The sequence below is a fragment of the Rhinopithecus roxellana genome, chromosome 13 (assembly GCF_007565055.1).
Source record: "Rhinopithecus roxellana isolate Shanxi Qingling chromosome 13, ASM756505v1, whole genome shotgun sequence".
In the NCBI taxonomy this organism is placed as follows: Eukaryota; Metazoa; Chordata; class Mammalia; order Primates; family Cercopithecidae; genus Rhinopithecus; species Rhinopithecus roxellana.
Window position 1 is genome coordinate 33,303,542 of NC_044561.1, and position 8,729 is coordinate 33,312,270.

The 8,729-nt window shown below is 37.8% G+C and overlaps 1 pseudogene; it reads left to right on the forward strand.

Annotated features, from left to right (window-relative positions):
* Nucleotides 1-675: 675 nt before the first annotated feature.
* Nucleotides 676-8,440, forward strand: LOC104678215 (annotated as a pseudogene).
* Nucleotides 8,441-8,729: the final 289 nt, after the last annotated feature.

The window sequence follows — 8,729 nt, forward strand, 5'->3', positions numbered from 1 at the left end:
CCCCTGCACTGGGAGCTCAGCCATATCCACTTGCTTACACATTATCTATGGTTGCTGTCACATTACAACAGTAGAGTTGAATACTTGAGATGCAAAAACTCTGTCTCTCAAATCCTAATATATTTGCTGTCTGGCCAATTTTAAGAAAAACTCTTTTAATCACTGATATAGAAGACTTTGACCTTGATTCTAGGGTCCTGAAATTTCATCACACTCTCCCATTCCAGGAGAAATGATAGAGTGCTGGCCCATTTGTGAGTCACAGTAAATTCATTGGGTAAATGGACCCCCTTGAGGGCTATTTCTTTAGGTCCAAGCACGTTTAATTGAAATGATCATATTGGCCTTTGGCATGATCATCAATGTTACTTCTCCTGTAAGGTAAGACCTAGCACAGTGAGGACACTCAAGTCGAAGCCTTGAAACTGCCCAACTATTCCTGCCTCACCAAGAGAGTGAATAAAAAGCAGTATTACATCTTAAGGAGAACAACATGTATTACTGTCAGTCTTAAAGAAAGACTCTTAAAGAACTTAAATGATGTAGCTATGTTTTTTCTCAATGTATTCATGCCACCAATTTGTCTTCTATAAAATCTAAAGGAATCCTGGAAAAATTATTCTATGCAATCTCGAGGGATCCTGGAAAACATGAATAGACTATAATCTCAAGGTCATGAAGCTTGGTGCATGCATTCTTTTGATTCCTGCGTGTGACTGGTAGGCCTCCCTGGTCTCTGGAGGCAACATATTCCACATTTAAGAAAATAATTCCAACCCATTTCCTGAGTAACATGCAAGTCTCCCAGCTTTAAATGGGGCCTGGAGAAGAAATGAATCCCTATCAGGTTCAGGTTACAATGAAAGCAGCCATGCCACCTGAGCCATAATACCTACAGAGTCATGCATTTGAGGTATCTTTAGTGGTGTGGGAGATCAGAATATGCTACTCCAGAATATGAAGGATTGTTGAGCTAAAGGCAATGAAGAAGTAGTTGCAGGAAAGATTTCTGCCCTTTTCTATGTGCATAAAAGTAGGACATAGATTCACAAAGACAAAAGGTATAATGTCACTCTTCTACCAGGGAGAACAGAGGTAAAGTTCACTAAAGACAACTTTAGACCTTTATTGGCTTGTACATGGTACCAGAAGAATCTACACTAACATGGTTTACTAATTAGCCTTTTTTTTTTTTTTTTTTTTTTTTTTTTTTTTTTTTTTTTGAGACAGCATCTCACTCTGTCACCTAGGCTGGAGTGTAGTGGCATGATCTCAGCTCATTGCTACCTCCACCTCCCAGGTTTAAATATTCAAGCGATTCTCCTGCCTCAGCCTCCTGAGTAGCTGAGACTACAGGCATGTGTCACCCAGCTGAGCTAATTTTTGCATTTTTAGTAGAGACAGGTTTTCAGCATGTTGGCCAGGCTGGTCTTGAGCTCCTGACCTCGAGTGATCCACCTGTCTAGGCCTCTGAAAGTGCTAGGATTACAGGTGTGAGGCAGGAGTCTCAATCCTGAGACAATGGCCCTGAAGGAATGGAGCCCAAAGGCATCATTGAGAGTAACTGGAATGAGATTGTTGACAGATTTGTTGACATGAACCTCTAGGAGTTTCTCCTTTGTGGCATCTATGCCTATGGTTTTGAGAAGCCCTCTGCCATCCAGCAGCGAGCTATTCTACCTTGTGTCAAGGGTTATGATGTGATCACTCAAGTCCAATCCGGGACTGGAGAAATGGCCACATCTGCCATATTGATTCTGCAGCAGATTGAATTAGATCTAACAGCCACCCAGACCTTGGTCCTAGCACCCAGTAGAGAATTGGCTCAGCAGATACAGAAGGTGGTCATAACACCTGGAGACTACATGAGTACCTCCTGTCAAGCCTCTATTGGGGGCACCAATGTGCGTACTGAGGTACTGAAATTGCAGATGGAAGCTCCCCATGTCATCGTGCATACCCCTGCACACATGTTTGATATGGTTAACCAGAGATACCTGTCTCCCAAATACATCAAAATGTTTGTACTAGACAAAGCTGTTGAAATGTTAAGCCATGGATTCAGGGACCAGACCTATTGACAAACTCCAAAAGTTTAACAGCAATACCCAGGTTGTTTTGCCGTCAGCTACAATGCCTTCTTATGTGCTTGAGGTGACCAAGAAGTTCATGAGGGACCCCATTTGGATTCTTGTCAAGAAGGAAGAGTTGACCCAGGAGAGTATCCACCAATTCTACATCAACGTGGAACGAGAGAAATGGAAGCTGGACATACTATGTGACTTGTATGAAACCCTGACCATCACCCAGGCAGTCGTCTTCATCAATACCCGAAGGGAGGTGGACTGACTCACTGAGAAGATGCATGCTTGCGATTTCACTGTTTCTGCTGTGCATGGAGATATGGACCAACAGGAACAACATGCGATAATTAGCTTTTGTCCGCTGTTTATTTGCCTTCCCACAAGTTGCTGCTTCTAGAGTCTCAAAGTCCTTTTCCTTTGTCTTAGTACTTATGTAAAAATTTACTGTTTTATTTTTTAAGATGCTGGATATGCAAATAGAAATTCAAAACCACCTTTTTCAAAACTACACATTCCCTGGTGTCTCACACATCTATATGAAATATACATGCTCATGAACTTCTGTTTGTTTTCCTTTTGTTAATCTGCTCTTTGTTACAGTGGTCCTTTTTAACTAAGAATTTATGAGGGTAGAAGAAAAATTATTTTTCTTCCCTTACATTTGTGACAAGCCTTAGTCTCAGAACAATAAGAGAGAACCCTGGGATTCCGTATCTAAGTCATACTATCTGTATCTGCATTCAGAAAGCATTTCCTAGCATGTAAAAGGGCTCTGGTAGAGACCGAGCAGCTGAACCTGGCACATCAGGTGACCGTGTGACCAGAACTACCCATCTTGCACTGTATACGTGTTATTTTCACAAGCTCCAAGGTCAAGAAGGCCTAGCAGCAATGCATTTTAAGAAGAAAGCAATATATATGGGATGAGGCACGAAGAATCTCAGAGGGTGAAATTAATCTACATAGCAGGTCTCCCAGACCATTTCATTCTTCCTTGTTGCACCTAGCATCTCTCTTTTGGTGTGGGGGAAATTTCTTATGGCCACGTGACAGAGGAGGAAAAAGGCTGAGTTTGTTTCCCAAGGGCCTCACCTTTGTAAGTGAGTTCAAACTGAAGATCAGTTACTGTACAACAGTGCCACTCATAGATGTTGCAAAACGACTGGTGATTATACATTTACCGATCTTAGAGTGGTATAACTTGTCATCCACTTTGCATGGAAATAGAAAGTCCATGGTAGGAGTATGTACAGACACATTTACAGAAGCTAATGGTTTGATTGGTTTGATAGAGCCTTGAAGGAAAAAGATAGGAAGAACTGGGACATGCAGATGAACTTTAGAGTAATGAGAACAAAGTATGAAGATCTATGTATGACATTTTAATGCCTACCAAAGAACATTCACAAACAAGAGGCACTAACAGTGCAGATTTAACAGCAGCTTATTGACATCAGCCAGCATCACATCTATGCTCAGACACCCTTTTGCTGCAGCATAGCCTCAAGCACAGAGTAGCCTTGGTAGTAGAGCTGGAGCCATGCATGGGCCTGACAGCATGGAATCCCACTCAGTAAGGTTGATCTGGCTACTTCTCTAGTAAAATGCCCAATGCCTTAGCAACTGAGATCAACTGTCAGTCTCTAATATGGCACCTTAAGATAACCCACCAGGCATTTAGTAGCAAGTTGCTACCCTTGAACTTCTGCTCTAAAAGGGACACGATTCACCTCGATTATAACTGGCACATATTTTAGTTATTGGTTTCCTTTTCCCAACCTCAAGACCTAAGCCAGTTATACCACCACAAAGTTTACTAAATATTTGAGCCATCACACAGGATTCTGCTTACAATCTCTTCAGATAAAGGTAATCATTTTATACAAATTAACATAAAAGAAGGAGAATATAACCACAAAGTCTATTGGTCTTATCACATATTATATTCCACGATGTGCCAACAACTGTCAGCCGATGGAGCAAGTAAATGGGTTTTTCTTTTTTTCAGCTGTATCAAGGTAGAATTGACAAATAAAAAATTGTATATATTTGGCCGGACGTGGTGGCTCACGCCTGTAATCCAAAAACTTTGAGAGGCAGAGGCGGGCAGGTCATGAGGTCAGGAGATTGAGACCATCCTGGCCAACATGGTGAAACCTGTCTCTACCAAAAATTAGCTGGGCATGGTAGCACATGCCTGTAATCCCAGCTACTTGGGAGGTTGAGGCAGAAGGATGGCTTGAACCCAGGAGGTGGAGGTTTCAGTGAGCCGAGATCTTGCCACTGCACTCCAGTCTGGGGACAGAGGGAGACCCTGTGTCCAAAAAAAAAAAAAAAAAAAAATTGTATATCTTAAAGGTGTACAATTAGTACTTCTGGGTTATTTAATTAATCTCATATTTTAGGATTATAAAATCTAGAATTATGTAGATGAAATAATTCAACATGGCTTTCACAAAAATTGTACATCTATATACAAAAATAAACGTGAATCACACCTTGCACCACATGTAGAAATTGTAAAACATCTCCAAGGAAATGTCCAGAAAAAAAAAACCCAGGAGATAACCTTGGGTTAAGCTTAGACTCAACATCCAGCAACATGGATCATAAAAGGAAAATTAAATATATTGGCATCCAACAAAATTAATTAAAAAAAAAACAAAAAACAATTTGCTCTTTGAATGACACTGTTAAAAAAATCAAAGAAAAAGTCACAGTCTTGGAAAAAATATGTCAAAACATATATATAATGAAAGTTTGTTATTAAAAATATATTTAAAAATTTCACAACTCAATAAAAAAATTAAAAATGGGCAAAATATAAAGCTTTATCCAAGGAAATACGTGGATGCACATTAACATGTGAAATGATACCATACATCATTTTAATTTAGGGAATGCAAATTAAGACCACAATGAGGTAGCAAACATCTGTTAGAATGGCTTTAAAACAAAACTGGCAGTATCGAGTTGCGGTGAGCATGCAGATCAATCGGAAATCTCACACAATGCTAGTGGTAATGCAAAATAACACAGCCAATTTTGAAAATGACGCAGCTACTTTTGAAAATATTTTGGTGCTTTCTCATAAAATTAAACATCCATTCAGCATACAACACAGCAATCCTACTCCTAGGTAGATGTAAAAGAGAATTGAAAGCATATGTTTGTATAAATATCTATATACCCATGCTTATACCAGTTTTGCTTCTAATTACCCAAATTAAAGCCAAATGTCCATCAATAAGGAAAAGATTTATACAAATTATGGTACATCTATACAATGGAATAAGAAGCAGCAATGCAGCAACATTAATGATTCACAAATGTATTAGACTAATTGAAATAAATCAGAAGCAAATGGTAGTACATACAGTATGATTTCACTCATATGACATTTTGGAAAAGGCAAAACTATATGGACAGAAAATAGACGATTGTTTGTTAAGGGCTGGATATGGGAGAAAGAATTGACCACAAAATTGCATAAGGGAATTTTTTAGATGATAGAAATGTTCTATATCTTAAATGTAATGACCATTTCTTGACTACATGCATTTATCACAATGCATAGAACTGTACAACCAAAAGGAATAAATTTGTCTATGAGCAAATTATATCCCAATACAAGTAATTTATTTAGTAGCACAAGAAGAACTTAAGACAATTTCTGGCACAAGTAAGTGTCCAAGCAACACTAGCTGCCATTGTTATCATCATCACCATTATTGAAATGAGAGAAACAGTTTTAATAAGTGAATAGTAAGTTACAATAATAATAAGTTACAGTTTTTATAATATAGGATGAGACAGTAATATAAATTTATTCAATTTCTTAGTCAAATATTTAAATGGTCAAATGAATAAGAGTATAAAAAGCACAAATAATCTAAATCTCAAATCTGCATTTAGAAATAACAGTGAATATTACATAGTTTTACAGTATTCTAACTAAATTTTCAAAACAGATTAAAAGTGTCTGTACATGCATTTTATTCATGCAATATTTATTGACCATTTACCATGTGTAAATCCTATGCTATGCCCTGAGACTATTAGTGCTATGACCCTGAACTGAACCTATTAGTTTAAAAATTATCAATAATAACTTTACTCTTACATAATTTAGTGTATTTTATAATCAAACATGTAAAAGCAGTTAAGTCAAAAATATTCAGAAAGAAAACCAGGGTCAAACTGAAGACTGAATGTATGTTTATAATTTTTAAAGGATAATTTTTCTGTGCTATATAGTTGGTAGAAGTCAAGTCAACTGGAACAATTGAAGATAAAGTATGTATGTAAATACTGGTCAAGTTAGGAAAAACACTAATGAAAAAGTTTAATGGAAAGTTGGGATCTAGTTATGTTTGAATAAAGAATGTTTCAGTTACTATGGCTACATTACAAATTATCTCAAATCTAGTATTTCAAAAAAAAAAAATTTTACTAGTATTGGATTCTAGTAAATGACTGTCATGGATTCTGAGGTTCAGCATGGCTTGCCTCTGTTCCATAATACCTAGGGTTATACTTGGAAAGGCTTGCTGGCTGGAGGCTGGAATCTTCAGAAGGCATCTTTGCTCACATGTGTGGTTGTTGATGCAGGTTTTTGGCTGAAACCTAAACCGACGTGTGGATTAGAACTCCCAAAGTGGCCTCTTCTTGTCTAATTCATGTCTTAATAATAGTTGTAAACTCAGTAATAGCTTTTCTAAAACCCCAATTTAAAAATGGGCAAAACATGTTAGTTTATTTAGAAGTATTTTTACTTAGAAGTCTATTTAGAGGGACCTACACCCCTGGCTCATGATTGGGAAGAACACTCTGAAGGCTGAATATCTGCATTGAACTTGATGGAGTAAGGATAAATTGTACTCTCCACTGACATCTAGAGGAAGTGCTTCTGGAGAGAAAGATTTGGACTTCTTTCTAGTGTGATGGCTGACAGCAAACGTCCTCAGAGAACAAAGTGAAAATGGCTAGCATTTTTTATAACCAGACCTTGGAAATGTCATGGCGTCATTTTAGCTTATTCTATTGGTTGAAGTAGTCACAAAAATCAACTCTGCTGCAACAGGTGGGGTTGGGGATGGCAGCACATCACCGTGGGCAATGCAAGGAGAATCAAGACCACATTAACAAGGGCATGAAGGACAGGCCATTTTGGAAGATGCCATCTTTCATAAAACCTGAGTATTTGTCATCGGATTATATGAATATTGATGTAATCAGCAATTGGTGAGTCCCCTTTTGGAAATACAGTAATTGACATCAGAGCTAAGTGAACGTTACAAAAGTGGCCTTAAATATTTAGATCCCCAGCTTAGTCAAGAGTCTCATTAATCATGTTCATTCTATAGGAAAGTCGGCCATTAATATTCAGGTCATATAAGCAAAAGCAGATATTCATAGATAGCCAGAAATGCACTGTTTAGCAGACATGCATTCATAACATGATGTGCTAAGCACTAACTACACCTAGTAAAGACATCATGTTTTCCATATAAAACTACTATATTAAGTACTCTGCTAGCATGAGTATTTTCTTTTACCACACAATGACCTGTATTTTACTTTTGGAGAAATTTTTTCTCAGCTTACAAAATGTTAGTTGGATATTTACCACTTTTATTAACTTCATGGAAGTCCAGCTCTACTAATATGCCTTTTGAAGAATGAGCTAAGATGAGGCATTTGATCAATTTCTTACCGCTATTGTTTCCCTTGACATTATTTTTATGGGATGGTATTAAACATCACAAAATATCAGTTTACAACGACTGGAAAATCCCCTTCGCTTAATAGTGAAGAAGGGTAAAATCTTCCAAAGAGTATTACATATCTCCAAGCACAATATACCTTGATAGATATACAGCATGCCTTTTCCTTAATATAGACAAAATTCGCATATTGTGGCAATAAAATAGGAATGCCAAATGTCTCTTTTGCCAGTATCCTTTCTTGAGGTGGCTACAGTCCCATTCCCGTTTCTCTTTGAAAGAACTAAGTTCAACGTGCACCTAATAGAGTGGTGGTTACTCATTAAATCTGTTTTATATTCCAGAGTGTTGAAGGAGTGGGGAGAGAGTAGTTTTGGCCGATGGGATGTTGGTAGAAAAAATGGTAAGTTATTTCATTAAAGATCCTTCTTCTCTTGTTCGATATCCAAATGCAGAGGATTTGTAGAAGACTCCAGGACTCCAGATGACTCTGAAATACTTAGCAACAGTGGAAGATACTACCTAAGAGGAGCTTGGAGCTTTGGCTCACCACAGGGAAGAGCACCGCTGAAGGCTGACTATATCTGCACTGAACTTGATGGAGCAAGAATAAATTTTACTCTCCACTGACATCTAGGGGGTTGTCTTTGATCCTAGGCCTGTGCTAATGCTTTCTACTGCTTTATTTCTAAATGGGATCACTTAAGGATAAGGAACTTTGGATTGCTACAGAGCCATAAATTACAAATTCCAACCAGTTGACAGACTGAGCATGATCAGCAATTGCCACCATGATCAATATAGCTGGTTTTGTGAGACAGAAGGTAAAGTCTGAACAAGTTTATAGCCTCAGTGCAAGTAGCTGAAGAACAAAATCACTAACTCCATGTGAAAAAGGGTATCAAGGTTTTTTAAAAAC